Source organism: Eptesicus fuscus, chromosome 8, assembly GCF_027574615.1.
Source record: "Eptesicus fuscus isolate TK198812 chromosome 8, DD_ASM_mEF_20220401, whole genome shotgun sequence".
NCBI lineage: Eukaryota > Metazoa > Chordata > Mammalia > Chiroptera > Vespertilionidae > Eptesicus > Eptesicus fuscus.
The window spans coordinates 13313648-13329687 of NC_072480.1; the positions used below are offsets into that span (position 1 = coordinate 13313648).

At 38.0% G+C, this 16040-nt stretch overlaps 1 long non-coding RNA gene and 1 pseudogene across 1 annotated transcript in view; one reads left to right on the plus strand and one right to left on the minus strand.

Moving 5' to 3' along the window:
- The first annotated feature begins 7224 nt into the window (after positions 1-7224).
- LOC103295617 (DNA-binding protein inhibitor ID-2-like) lies at positions 7225-7624 on the plus strand (annotated as a pseudogene).
- Positions 7625-8848: 1224 nt separating this feature from the next.
- LOC129149936 (uncharacterized) overlaps positions 8849-16040 on the minus strand; it is a 30560-nt gene continuing 23368 nt past the window's right edge. Inside the window, exons 2-3 of the long non-coding RNA XR_008556719.1 lie at positions 9341-9391; positions 8849-8992 (exon numbers count right to left, since the gene is read on the minus strand). This is a non-coding gene — a long non-coding RNA (uncharacterized LOC129149936). The remainder of the gene's footprint in view (positions 8993-9340; positions 9392-16040) is intronic.

Sequence of the window (16040 nt, forward strand, 5' to 3'; positions counted from 1 at the left end):
AAGCCCACCTCACCTGGCTCCCCAGTCTACCAGAATGCTAAAATGGAAAGACAAAGAAACAACTCTCTAATGAAAGAAAAGGAGGAATCATCAGAAAAGGAACTCAGTGAAATGGAGGCAAGTAATTTGTCAGATAAAGAATTCAAAGTAATGGTTATAAGGATGCTCAAACATTTGACATAGAATTACAGATAACTTAATGAAAATAATAAGTAGCTGAGTGAGAAATATACCAATATGAATAAGAATCAAGAGTAAATGAAGAATGACATAGCTGTAACAAAGAATATCATGGAAGGATTCAACAGTAGACTAGAAGAAGCTGAGGACTGAATCAGCAAGTTAGAAGATAAGATAGAAAAATACACCCGTCAGCAGATGACTGGATCAGAAAACTATGGTACATCTACACAATGGAATACTATGCTGCTATAAAAAAGAAGGAATTCTTACCATTTGCAGCAGCATGGATGGAACTGGAGAGCATTATGCTAAGTGAAATAAGCCAGTCAATGAAAGAAAAATACCACATGATCTCACTCATTTATGGATAATAAAGAACATTATAAACTAATGAACAAAAAGATAGATACAGAGGCAATAAAGCATCAAACAGACTGTCAAATTACAGCGGGAAGGTTGGGGAGGGGAGGAGAGATAAGAGATCAACTGAAGGACTTGTATGCATGCATATAAGCATAACCAATGGACACAAGACACTGGGGGGTGAGAGCATGTATGGGAGTGGGGTGAGGGGGGCAATGGGAAGATATGTACACATGTAATACCTTAATCAATAAAATAAAAACTGGAAAAAAAAGAAAAAGAAAAATACACACCCAATCAGAACAGCAAATAGAAAAAGAAAGTTCAAAAGCCAGAGAAAAGTTTAAGGGAGCTTTGGGACAACATGAAACAAAACACCATCTTCATAATAGGGGTGTCAGAAGAAGAAGCTGAACAAGAAATAGAGAACTGTTTGAAGAAATAATGACAGAAAATTTCCCTTACCTGGTGAAGAAAAAAGTCACACAAGTCAAGGAAACACAGAGAGTCCCAATCAAGATGAACCCAAAAAGATCCACACCAAAACACATCATAATTAAAATGGCAAACGTTAAAGACAAAGAATCTTTTTATTTTTTATTTTTTATTTTTATTTTTTTATTGAGGTATTATATGTGTACATATCTTACCATTACCTCCCCCACCCCACACCCATACATGCCCTCACCCCCCAGAGTTTTTCGTCCATTGTTTATGCTTATATGCATGCATACAAGTCCTTCGTTTGATTTCATAACTCCTCCACATCTCCCTAACCTTCCCCCTGTAATTTGAAAGTCTGTTTGATGCTTTACTGTCTCTGTATCTATCTTTTTGTTCATCACTTTATAATGTTCTTTACTATCCATAAATGAGTGAGATCATGTGGTATTTTTCTTTCATTGACTGGCTTATTTCACTTAGCATAAGGACAAAGAATCTTAAAGACTGCAAGAGACAGACAGAAATGTACCTACAAGGGAACTCCCATTAGCCTATCAGCTGATTTCTCAATAGAAACACTTCATGCCAGAAGGGAATGGCATGAAGTATACAAAGTAATGAAAAGTAAGGGACTGAATCTAAGACTACACTATCCAGCAAGGCTATCATTCAAAACTGAAGGTGAATTTAGGAGCTTCGCAAACAAAAAAAAAAGGCTAAAGGAATTCATTACCACCAAACCAGCAATGCAAGAAATGCTAAAGGGAGTGTTGTAAAAAGAAGAAATAGAAAGAGAGGGAGGAACACAGGCATAAAGGAAAAAAATGGCAATAAGTAAGTACCTGACAATAATAATGTTAAATGCAAATGGATTAAATGCTCCAATCAAAAACACATAGGGTAGCTAAATGGATACAAAACCATGACCCAATTAAACGCTGTCTACAAGTGACCCACCTCAGAACAAAAAACTCACACAGAATGAAAGTGAAGGGATGAAAATTTTTTTTCCATGCAAATGGAAATGAAAGAAAAAGCTGGGGTAGCAATACTAGTATCTGACAAAATAGACTTCAAGATGAATGTCATCACAATAGTCAACAAAGTTCACTACATAATACTAAAGTGATCAGTGCAACAGGAGGATATAACCCTGGTAAACATAATTGCACCCAATATAGGAATACTTAGATATATATTTTAAAAAAATTCTAGAAGACTTTAAGGAAGAGATCAACAGCAATACAGTCATAGTAGGGGACTTTAACACCCTGCTATCTTCACTGGATAGATTTTCCAGACAAAAAATTAACAAGGAAACAGTGACTCTAAATGACACACTGGATCAGATGGACTTAAATGACATTTATAGAACATTTCACCCCAAAAGCTGCAGAATATACATTCTTCTCAAGTGCACATGGGTTATTCTCAAAGATAGATCACAATAGCATGAAACTAAAGATGAACTACAATAAAACACCCCAAAATATTCAAACACATGGAGGCTGAATAGCATGTTATTAAGTAATGAATGGGTTACCAATGAAATCGAGAGAGAAATAAAAAACTTCCTGGAAACAAATGAAATGAACACATAACAACCCAGAGCCTATGCGACCCAGTGAAAGCAGTCCTGAGAGGGAAGTTCATAGCAGTACAGGCCTATCTTAAAATTCATTGTTTAATAACATGCTATTTAGCCACCACGTATTTGAATGTTTTTGAGTGTTTTTACTGTAGTTGGTTTCTAATTTTATTCCAGTGTGATATGAGAAGATACTTGATATGATTTCAATCTTCTTGAACTTGTAGAGTCTTGTTTTGTGTTCTAACATATGGTCTATCTTTGAGAATGATCCATGTGCACTTGAGAAGAATGTATATTCTATAGCTTTGGGGTGAAATGTTCCATAAATGTCGTTTAAGTCCATCTGATCATGCCTATGTTTTCCTCTCTCTATATTTCTTCTTCTCATTTCATCAGTCCCTTTAGCATTTCTTGCAATGCTGGTTTGGTGGTGATAAACTCCTTTAGCCTTTTGTTGTCTGGAAAGTTCTTTATTTCAGCACCTATTTTTAACCTTTTGCACTCGGATGTCGAGTGTGACTCGACACGGTTAGCATCGGTAGCAGCTCTTTTTATACTCTTTGAATGTATCAATAATTTGAAATATAAAAAAACAAATAAATAAGTTTGCATGAAAAGAAACTCCAGTTTTTTATTCTACTGCCGCGCTTTGTAAAATCTGGGGTATTTAAAAAATTAAATCCCGAGTAGAATAAAGGAATCGAGAAAAAAGCAAGCGAGTGCAAAGGGTTAAATCAGAGCCTTGGTGGATATAGTCATCTTGGTTTTAGATACTTTCTTTTCATTACCTTGACTACTTCATGCCATTTCCTTCTGGCCTGTAGAGTTTCTGATGAAAAATCAGCTGACAGCCTTATGAGAGATCCTTTGTAGGCAACACATTGCTTCTCTCTTGCTCCCTTTGAGATTTTCTCTTAGTCTTTAATTTTTGGCCTTTTAATTATGATGTATCTAGGTGTGCCTGTTTGGGTTCCTCTTGCTTGGGACTCTATGTGCTTCCTGGACTTGTGTGACCTTGTAATTTACCATGTTAGGAAAGTTTTCTGTCATTATTTCTTCAACATGTTCTTGCTCACTTTCTTCTTCTGGTAAACCTATTATGTGAATATTGTTACGTTTCATGTTGTCCCACAGCTCCCTTAAGCTGTCCTCCTGTTTTTTTAATTGTTTTTTCTTTTTTACTCTCTGATTGAGTGATTTTGTTATACCCTGTCTTCTAATTCACTGATCCTATCCTCAGCTTCCCCTAATCTGCTGTGTCTTCTTTCCAATGTGTTCTTTATTAGTGCTATGTCATTCTTTATTTCCAACTGTTTTTTTTTCATAGTTACTATATCTTTTTTCATGCTGTTGAGCATCATTGCCATCATTATTTTGAACTCTATATCTGATACATTTCTTATCTCCATTTCATTTAGGTCTTCCTTTGCAGAATTCTCTTGTTCTTTCTTTTGGGGATTGCTTTTGGTTTTTATGGTCTCCCCATTTTTGCTGCTTGTTTGGGTTTGTGTCTATGTATTAGGTAGATCTGCTCTGACTCCAAATCTCTGGTACAGGACAATGTCAGATGCTGTTTCTAACTGGCCCTCAGTACCCTGTTTGGAGCTATCTGTAATCCACAGCTTGTGGCTCCCTCTGTGGGGACTGGGTGTCTTTGGAAAGGACCAAGATGTGCATCAGGTTCTGCTTTTCCTAGACCCAGGCCCAGAAGATCAGGCAAAGACTCAAAGCCTCCAGAGACCCACCTCTCCCTGCAGTCCCATTGACACTCAGTCTTGATTTGCCTCAGGCTATTGACCACAGGGTTAGGTGAGAGGTCTTCCAACAGGGTTGGGCAATTGCCTTTCCCTGATGCAAAAACTGCCTGGATAGCAAAGGTTCACTGGAGAAAGATTTCCCCCACAGCATGAGGGAATAACTCAGCACATGAAACCGGGGTGTCTGTCCTCTGAGCTCCAACCCCAGAGCCCCCATTCCTGGCTTCTTGACTGGGAAGTTCTTCATCTCTCCAAGGATAGCCTTGATGGTTTGAGCAATCTTGATTGTAGATCCTTGCTTTTCATCATTTTGAATATTTGTGCCAATCCCTTCAGCCTGCAAAGTTTCTGTTGAGAAATCAACTGACAGTCTTATGGGAACTTCCTTTTATGTAACTAACTGCTTTTCTCTAGATACTTTAAAGATTCTCTCTTTGACTTTAACCTTTGACATTTTAATTATAATGTGTCTTGGTGTAGTCCTCTTTGGTTTCATCTTGTTTGAGTCTCTCTATGCTTCCTGGATTTGTATATCTATTTCCTTTGCCAGATTAGGGAAGTTTTCAGTCATTCTGTCTTCAAATAGGTTTTCAATCTCCTGCTCTCACTGGTATTCCTAGGATGCAGATATTGGTATGCTTGATGTTGTTCCAGAGGTCCCTTAAACTACCCTCATTTTTTAAAATTATTTTTTCTTTTTGCTCTTTCCATTGAGTTTTCTGCTACCATGTCTTCTATATTACTACTTCATCTAATTGCTATCAATTCTATCTAATGTATTCTTCATTTCAGTTATTGTATTCTCCATTTCTGTCTAGTTCTTTTTTTTATGGTTTCCAGCTCTTTGTGTAAGTTCTCATTCATTTCATTTATTCTTCCCTTAAGTTCATTGAACAGCCTTATAACCAGTGTTTTGAACTCTGTATCTAGTAGATTGTTTGCCTCCATTTTTGTTTAGTTCTTTTTCTGGAGTGTTGCCCAGTTCTGTCATTTGGCACATGTTTCTTTGTTTCCTCATTTTGGCTGCCTCACTGTGTTTATTTTTATGTATTAGGTAGATCTACTATGTCTTTCAGTGTTGGCACAGTGGTTTTATATAGTAGGTGTCCTGCAGGGCCCAGGGGTGCAGACTCCCTGGTCACCTGAGCCAGGTGCTTCAGGTTATTCTTTGTGTGGGTTGTATGTACCCTCTTATTGTAGTTGAGCCTTGATTGCTGTTGGCACATTAGTGGAAGGTATCGCTGTCTGACTGGCTGGCTCTGAGGACTGACCATGACTACAGCTGATGAGTTCTATTATGTGTGTGTGGGGGTGACACCACAGAACTGGATTCACTGTAGCAGGACTCTAGTGCCTTCTGAATCCACTCTTTGGGTGTGGCATTTGTGGAGCTAATTGGGTGGTGCTCTGGTGTGGTCTGATGTTGGTCACTGTTGGTTCTTGGACCTTTTGGGAGGAGCTCTCATGCAAGCCCAGATCAGCCATTGCCTAGGCCTGACCAGGGCCACCTGGTGTGAGCTACAATGTGATCTGTGGTTGGTAGCTGCCTGTACTGGGCTTGGAGACACCGGGAGAGCTATCATGTGAACTCAGAGCATGCTGAGGCCAGCTGGTGCTTGCTTGGGGTTTGTGGACCTTTGGGAGATTTTAGGACAGTCCATGGCATGGGGCAATGATGACAGCTTATGAGAAACAGTACAGGCAGCTCCCGAAAGAGGTTTGGGCTTGTACCTGGGTTGGATCTCAGAGAATCACCAGGGTGGGATGAGTTTGATGGAGATTCATATTTGGTGCCCACCTTCACCTGCAGGCTGGGTTGGGGGAGAGCTCAGCAAAGAAACAATGGGATTTGTCAGCATTAACTTATTTTTCAAATGATTACTTTGCCAAGGATATTATAACAATACCTCAAGCTATGTACTAAGAGGAATACATTCAGTTAAGGAGGAAAAAGATTCAATTATAAGATATATTCTGAAATAGATATGCCTAGAAATCACTCTACCCCTTTTTGGTTCACTTATTAAAATAGTCTGCTAGCCTTAAACAACACACTTTATAATCTTATGCTATATCTTAGGTATTATCAACAATCAGGTAACAATGTTAGGTTTTGTCCTTACCCTCTATTGTCTGTTACATGTCCGCTTTGCAACATGCTGCCAGAACTTGAACAACATAGTAGATGAGACACCTTGATGTCCCTAAGGACTTAAAATTTAGGTCTTTTATTATTAGAACTATTTAATGATGTAGAGATTTAAAATAAGAATTTTCCTTTGATAGCTATAAAATGACAGAGAAACCTACATACTCAAATATAACAAAGTGTTGAAATATTATAATTATAATACTACTAGAGGCCCAGTGCATGAAATTCGTGCATGAGTAGGGTCCCTAGGCCTGGGGGACCAAAGCCAATCAGGGCCTTCCAGTTGCCGGCTGGGGCCTTCCTTCATTCTACGCCATCCCCTGGTGGTCAGCACATGTCATAGCAAGCAATCAGTCTCCCAGTGGAACTCCCGTGGGGACAATTTGCATATTAGGCTTTTATATATATGTATATAGATAGATAGATAGATAATAGATAGATAGATAGATAATTCAGACAAAATGAAAGTAACTCACACAAAAAATATTTAATAGTTTTCTGAAATCTGATTTGTTAAAATTGCCTCAAAATATTTGCATACCTGAGAAAATTAGGCAGAACACATTTTAGAAAGTAATTTGTCCATAATGAGTATACATTTTAATTTCATATTAAAAACCTGATTCATTCTGGGCCAAATGGGTACAGAGCACTGGAAGCTCCCCAGGCAGCAGTGGCCTGAGCTCCCAGGCAGCCTGCCCCCTCCCCATCTCTCTTCCCTCTCCACTGTCAGCATGAAAGTCTTCAGTCCAGTGAGGTCCAATAGGGAACACAGCCTTTCAGACCACAGCCTGGGCCTAAATCTCCCAGAGCAAAACCCCAGGGGACAACCCAATGAGCCTGCTGTGCAACGTCAATGACAACTACTCTAAGCTCAAGGAGATGGTGCCCAGCATCCCCCAGAAAAAGGTAAGCAAGATGGAAATCCTACAGCACACCATCCATTACATCTTGGACCTGCAGATAGGACTCACATCCCACTTCTGTCAGCCTGCACCACTAGCAATCTGGACAGAGCCAGGAGTCCAGGACCCTCTGACCACCCTAAACACAGACATCAGCATCCTGTCCTTGCAGGCTTACTAATTCCCTTCTGAGTTCATGTCAAGTGACAGCAAAGCGCTCTGTGGATGAATAAATGGTGTTCATTAATTTTTTTTTCTTTGCACAACAACAAATCCATAGGAACTTATTTTTCCACCATTTCATAAGGAGTACAAGTTGAATGGAATTTTTTAAAAACTGGAAGCAAAACCAAAAGGATGAGATTATCTTCTGCAAGGTGTTTCTGACCTGGACTGTGATATTAGTTATTTATGAAAAAGACTTTTAATGCCCTTTCTGTAGTTAGAAGGTTTTCTTTATACTATGCTATATTCCCACCATGGAGAGCAAAAATGTTAAAATCACAAGGAATTGCTGAATTTAAGAAGATTATGCCTTTTTTCAAAGATAGAGCATGAATACCAGAAAGATCCAGTATTCAATTACTTAAATGCAGTCTTTTGATCAAAAATTCTCTTTTTGATCAAGCCTACTGAGTGCTGTATATAAATGGAAAGCTTGTGTACCCTTTAATTAGAGTTTATTTTTGTGTGTGTTTTTTTTTTTTTGTAAAGTGGCAGATATGTATACTTCTATATACAAATTGTAATGATGTACTTATTCATGCAAACTTTTTATAACAATTTAGTTGTAGTAAACTTAGCTGTTTTAAACAAAAGAAATCAAGTGTACTTATTGGGGGGAAAAATCTACCATGCCAAACATTTTTACGTGTCCTTTATCCTTTCCTTGAGTAAGGGTTAGAAATGGTTAGGAGACGAGGGCATTGCTAGCATTTTCCAGGCCCTTTTTGTGAAGGAATAGAATAATCTTCTTCAACTATAATTCCTGGTGGTTATTGCCAGAGGAATTAGCTTCACCTGATCTGTAGAGAGAAGCAAACTATTGGATCTGAGTAGCTAATAGGTTTCAGAATTCTTTATGAAAATGATATTCCTTAAATGTATAATAGGATTCTGTTGAAAGCATAGTGAGTAAAATGAAAGACTTTTAACTTAAACATTTTTTATTTGCAAGAGATCCAATGGATTAAAGAGAGACATGCATTTTGTTTTCAAAAGATATTAAAAATGTCTTTTTGATTTATTATCTAAGTATAACCAGCAGGACAAGGAGGCCTGGTTCTTGTCTTCTTGAAGGAAAGATTTCAATCAAGAGACAAAGTGTAGAAAAGCAAGCAAGAATTTATTGACTGCAGCACAAACACACTTAGGACAGTGGAACAAGGAAGGGCATAGAAGAAGCAATGAGAGAGCCTAGGCTGGACTGCTTTGGCTCACTGACAGGAAAGAAGCAATTAAGGAAAATGGTGAGCGTGTCCTGCACCTTGTCCCAGAGCAGATAGAAGAAGCAACTAAATCAGAGAGCATCCATCTGGAATTGGTGAATTAGACACAGCTGGTCAGACAATCCACAGCCGGGAAGGGCAGAGTATACCTGGAGAAGAACAGAATTGGGGATCTGGGCTGGAGACAGACATGCAACCACTGGGCTGAGAGGATCAGGAGAAAGCTGCACTGCACCAAGGCTGCATCCTTTGGGGACAGGTGTAACATCCGACTATGGAAAGAAAATCCACAAGGCAGCTTTCGGCTGGGGAATCTACATCTAAGTCCATAGCCAAGAGAGAATTTGCCCAGAAAGATGGCCTGAAGAGCTGCCTGAGGAGTGCAGTACCAGGGGGTGTTGGGAGGACTCGGAGTTCCATGGTTGTTTAGCCTTTGTTTGTCTTTGCTTTTATTCGTTAAATCCAGTTCATAGGATCTTTTAGTTACAAACACTCACCCGAGACTGTGGTGCAGGTAGAGATGCATATTTGTGGAAGCTGGGGAGAGGCTGTGGAGGAAAGCAGAGGAGGGAGAGGTGACCAGGAATCTGGCACTGAGACATTTGTGACCCTCCAAGCCTAAGCAGCCATTTTTCTCCTGAAGAGCCAGGCCCTCCCAGCAGCCTCAAGACAGCTGATACTATCACACCCAGCCTACACCTTCAGCTATACAAAGGAAACAAAGACTCTTTGGCAGATGGGTCCTGCCTGCTTGCAGCCACGACTGTGGAGACAGACACAAACAGAGGAGTGGTGGATCACTTGGAACTTCAACATGGTGCTGACTACCTAACAGGAAACTGAGAAGTGGCAGACAGAAGGGTGGGGTCTTAAATCAGCCCCCAAGGGGCATTACTACTAAAACTTGGCTGAAGCGAACACTTCACTTTTTTATTTTTTATCTTTTATTAAAATTTTATTATTATTTTTTTTCTTTATTCTGTTTTTATTTTTGTATTGTTATTTTATTTTATTTTTTCTTTTTTTTCACCTTTTACTTCCTCACTTCTCCCTTTTTCATCCTGTTTTCTCTTCTCCTGTCCCAGCTTTAGTTTTCCTCTTTCCTTTCTTTTTACCCCTTGTTCAAAATTTATCTTCTTTACCTGCTTTATTGATGTGTTATTATTATTATAGTCTCTGTTGGTTTACTCATATATCTAATTTCCTCTCCCCTGCTCCAAGTCCATGCACTCTTCCCTTCTTTCTTTCTTCACTAGTCAATTTGTTTATGCTTTTGTTTTTCCTCTCCTCTCCTGCTCTCTTCTTCTCTTGTTTAATTAGTTTCACTCACTAAACTCAAGCCTATCTACTCTCTCTTATATTCTCCTTTCCAAAAGTAAATGAGTAAATAAATAGATAAAATTTTAAAATATTTTTGTTTTATCTTTTTATTTATTTAGTTAGTTAGTTACTTATTTTCTTCTTATCCACTCATTCTCTTTCTACCTCCTCTATACTCAACATGGTCCTTCCCCTATTCATCCAATTCCTTAACCTTACTTTCTGTATTTAAGCTCTGTCTCTACAGATTCTGCACCCCAACCCCTCTTTCTCAGGGTGTTTTTATTTGCATTTTTTGGTTTATTTGTTTGTTTTGTGGTGTTTTCTTCCCATATATTTTTTCTCCTTTTCTCTTACCTTTTTTTTTCTCTGCTTGATATCATTTTTGCTCTCTTTTCTCTCTTCTAATTCTCTTTTCTCTGGGGTTATTGGTGTCATGTGTACATTTGTGTTTTGTTCCCTTTGTGTTGTGCTTGTCAAGTTGTATTTTATGTTGTTTGGTCAATGTGGTAAAAAGCGAGCCACATAACCAGACACCTTGAGAGGAGACTCCATCCATGAATGGGACAATAACACTCAAGACCCAACTATACCAAGAGTACCCAAATATCTCAAGTAGGGGGCATCCCTAGTATACCCAGCCCAGCAGACCTGAGAGACTTCATCACTGGGCCCACAAAACATCTATTATATAAGACAAACTCAAAAAATCTGGGCATAGCAGTTTGATCTATTACATACAAACAATCACAAAGGAACAGCAAAAATGGGGAGACAAAGAAACAACCCCCATAAGAAACAAAAGGCGGAATCACCAGAAAAGGAAATAAATGAAATGGAGGCAAGCAATTTGTCAGAGAAAGAATTCAGAGCAACGGTTATAAAGATGTTGAAAAAAAATGGAAAACAAATTCAACAACATGTGTAAGAATCAAGAGGAAATGAAGAATGACATAACACCTATAAAGAACATAATGGAAAGTTTCAACAGTAGATTAGGAAAAGGTGAGGAACACATCCGTGAGTTAGAAAACAAGGTAGAAAAAACACCCAAGCAAAGCAGCATCTAAAAAAAAAAAAAAGAACTTAAAAAACTGGAGGAGAGCCTAAGGGAGCTTTGGGACAACACAAAATGAAACAACATCTGCATAACAGGGGATCCAGAAGGAGAGAAAGCTGAGCAAGAAATAGAAAACCTGTTTGAAGAGATAATGACAGAAAACTTCCCTGATTTGGGGAAGAAAAAAGTCACACGAGTCCAAGAAGCACACAGAGTCCCAAACAAAATGAACCCAAAATGAATAATTCAAGTATTTTAGGAATTATAGAGAAAAAAGAAAAATCTAGCAATCAATGGGAAGCTTGGATTCAAACTTTATAAATTGGTTAAATTCATCACTTAGTTATTCATTTCAATATTACATTGCTTGTATTATCTTGTGTTGTATTTTGAAAAGCAAACCTAAACCAAAATTACATTTCACAAATCTGAAAATTGAAACCACAATACAATTTTCACCAATATATCTCCTAAGGCAAGAGAAATAAAGGAAAAAAATAAACAAATGGGACTACATCAAACTAAAAAACTTCTGCACAGCAAAATAAACCAGCAACAAAATGTAAAGGGAATCCACTGTATGGAAAAACATATTTGCCAATGATACATCTGATAAGGGGTTAATTTCCAAAATAGATAAAGAATTCATACAGCTCAACAAAAGGAAGACAAATAATACAATTTAAAAAATGGGCAAAGGACCTAGACACTTCTCCAATGAAGAAATACACAAGGCCAAAAGTTATATGAAAAAGTGCTCAAAATCACTGATCATCATATAGATGCAAACTAAAATGACAATGAGGTATCACCTCACACCTACCAGATTAGCTACTATCAATAAATCAACAAACAACACATGCTGACAAGGATGTGGAGAAAAAGGGACCCTAATACACTACTGATGGGAATGCAGACTGGTGCAGCCATTATGGAAAACAGTATGGAGTTTCCTCAGAAAATTAAAAATTGAACTGCTGGTTGACTCAGGGATCCCACTTCTAGGAATATATCCTAAGAATCCCAAAGCAGCAATCAGAAAGAATATATGCACTCCAATGTGTATAGCAGCCCAATTTACAATAGCTAAGACCTGGAAACAGCCCAAGTGCCCATCATTAGCTGAGTGGATAAAAAAACAGTGGTACATTTACACAATGGAATTCTATGCATTAGTATAAAAGAAGGATCTCTCAGCATGGAGGGACAGCATGGAGGGACCTGCAGAGTATTATGCTAAGTGAAACAAGCCAGTCAGAAAAAAACAAGTATCACATGATCTTACTTACATGTGGATATTAATCCCTTATCAGATGTATTGGTAAATATGTTCTCCCATTTGGTGGGTTGTCTTTATTTTGTTGATTGTTTCCTTTGCTGTACAAAACCTTTTTAGTTTAATGAAGTACCATTCGCTTATATATTTTTTTGTTTCCCTTGCCCAAGGCAACATATTAGAAATCTTCTTAGATTTTACTGTCTATGTTTTCTTCTAGGATTTTTATGGTTTTGAGTCTTACATTTAAGTCTTTAATCTATTTTTTAATATATTTTATTGATTTTTTTTGACAGAGAGGAAGGGAGAGGGATAGAGAGTTAGAAACATCGATGAGAGAGAAACATCAATCAGCTGCCTCCTGCATACTGGGAATGTGCCCGCAACCAAGGTACATGCCCTTGACCAGAATCGAACCTGGGACCCTTGAGTCCACAAGCCAATGCCTATCCACTGAGCCAAACTGGCTAGGGCTCTTTAATCTATTTTGAGTTAATTCTGTGTATGGTGTAAGAAGGTGGTCGAGTTTTATATTTTTGCATGTATCTGTCCAATTTTCCCAACCATTTGTTGAATTGACTGTGTTTACCCCATTGTATGTTCTTGCTTCCTTTGTCAAATATTAATTGACCATAAAGGCATGGGTTTATTTCTGGGCTCTCTATTTTGATCCATTGATCTATAATGTCTGCTTTTATGCCAGTACTATGCTGTTTTGATTACTATGGCCTTGTAGTATAGTGAAATCAGGTAGCATGATTCCTCCAACTTTATTCTTCTATTCAGGGTCTTTTTTGGTTCCATATAAATTATTGGGATATTTGTTCTAGTTTTGTGAAATATACCATTGGTACCTTGAAAAGAATTGCATTGAGCCCAGCTGGTGTCACTCAGTGGTTGAACATCGACCTATGAACCAGGACGTTGCAGTTCAATTCCTGGTCATGGCACATGCCCAGGTTGGAGGCTTGAACCCCAGTAGGGGGCATGCAGGAAGCAGCTGACCAATGATTCTCATCATTGATGTTTCTTTCTTTCCCTTTCCCTTCCTCTTTGAAATTAATAAAAATATACTTACTTTATTTTATTTTTTATGCTTTATAAATTGTTATTATTCTCTATATTTTTTCATTTTTTATTGATTAAGCTAGTACATATGTACATATCTTCCCATTGCCCCCCCCCCCACTCCTATATACCCTCACCCCCCAGTGTCTTGCGTCCATTGGGTATGCTTATATGCATGCATACAAGTCATTTGGTTGATCTCTTATCTCCCCCACCCCTCCCCAACCTTCCTGCTGTAATTTGACAGTCTGTTTGATGCTTTACTGCCTCTGTACCTATCTTTTTGTTCATCAGTTTATAATGTTCTTTATTATCCATAAATGAGTGAGATAATGTGGTATTTTTCTTTCATTGACTGGCTTATTTCACTTAGCATAATGCTCTCCAGTTCCATCCAGGCTGCTGCAAATGGTAAGAATTCCTTCTTTTTTATAGCAGCATAGAATTCCATTGTGTACACGTACCATAGTTTTCTGATCCAGTCATCTGCTGACGGACACCTAGGCTGTTTCCAAATCTTAGCTATTGTAAATTGTGCTGCTATGAACATAGGGGTGCATATATCCTTTCTGATTGGTGTTTCTAGTTTCTTGGGATATATTCCTAGAAGTGGGATTACTGGGTCAAATGGGAGTTCCATTTTTAGTTTTTTGAGGAAATTCCATACTGTTCTCTACAGTGGCTGCACCAGTCTGCATTCCCACCAGCAGTGCACGAGGGTTCCTTTTTCTCCACATCCTCGCCAGCACTTGTCCTTTGTTGATTTGTTGATGATTGCCATTCTGACAGGTGTGAAATGGTACCAAATTGTCGTTTTGATTTGCATCTCTCGGATAAATAGTGACTTTGAGCATGTTTTCATATGTCTCTTGGCCTTCCTTCTGTCTTCTTTTGAAAAGTATCTATTTAGATCCATTGCCCATTTTTTTATTGGGTCGTATGAGTTCCCTGTAAATGTTGGAGATAAACCTTTATCAGTGATAATATTTGCAAATATACTCTCCCATACAGTGGGCTTTCTTGTTGTTTTGTTGATGATTTCTTTTGCTGTGCAAAAGCTTTTTATTTTGATGTAACCCCATTTATTTACTTTCTCTTTAGTTTCCATTGCCCTAGGAGTGGTATCAGTGAAGAAATTGCTTCGGCATCTGTATGAGATTTCTCTGCCTGTGGTTTTCTCTAGTATTTTTATGGTTTCCTGTATTATGTTTAAGTCCTTGATCCATTTTGAGTTTATTTTTGTGTATGGTGTAAGATGGTGGTCTAGTTTCATTTTTTTGCATGTATCTGTCCAATTTTCCCAACACCATTTATTGAAGAGACTGTCTTGACTCCATTGTATGTTCATGCCTCCTTTGTCAAATATTAATTGAGCATAGTGGTTTGGGTTGATATCTGGGTTCTCTATTCTATTCCATTGGTCTATATGTCTGTTCTTGTGCCAGTACCAGGCTGTTTTGAGAACAGTGGCTTTGTAATACAGCTTGAGGTCTGGTATTGAGATCCCACCTACTTTGTTCTTCCTTCTCAGGATTGCTGTAGCTTTTCGGGGTCTTTTTTTTATTCCAGATGAATTTTTGGAGAGTTTTTTCTAAGTCTGTGAAATATGCCATTGGTATTTTAATGGGGATTGCATTGAATTTATAGATTGCTTTGGGTAGTATGGACATTTTAATGATGTTGATTCTACCAATCCATGAACACGGTATGCTCTTCCATCTATTTATGTCTTCCTCTATCTCTTTTTTCAATGTCCTATAGTTTTCTGAGTAGAGGTCTTTTACCTCCTTAGTTAAGTTTATTCCTAGGTATCTTAATTTTTTTGGTGCAATGGTAAATGCGATTGTTTTCTTAGTCTCTCTTTCTGTAAGTTCACTGTTGGTGTATAGAAATGCCATAGATTTCTTGGCATTAATTTTGCATCCTGCTACATTGCCGAATTCATTTATTAAGTCTAATAATTTTTTGATAGAGTCTTTAGGGTTTTCTATGTACAGTATCATGTCATCTGCGAATAAGGACAGTTTTACTTCTTTTCTAATTTGGATGCCTTTTATTTCTTCTTCTTGTCTAATAGCAATGGCTAGTACATCCAGTTGTTGAACAGGAGTGGTAAAAGTGGGCATCCCTGTCTTGTTCCTGTTCTTAGGGGAAATGGTTTTAGTTTTGCCCATGGAGTATGATGTTGGCTGTGGGTTTGTCATATATGACTTTTATTATGTTGAGGTATGATTCTTCTATTCCCACCTTGCTGAGAGTTTTTATCAAAAATGGTTGTTACATTTTGTCAAATGCTTTTTCTGCATCAATTGATATGACTATGTGGTTTTTCTCTCTCAATTTGTTTATGTGATGTATTGCGTTTATTGATTTGCGGATATTGTACCATCCTTGCATTCCTGGAATAAATCCTACTTGGTCATGGTGTATGATCTTTCTGATGTACTGCTGGATCCGATTTGTTAGAATTTTG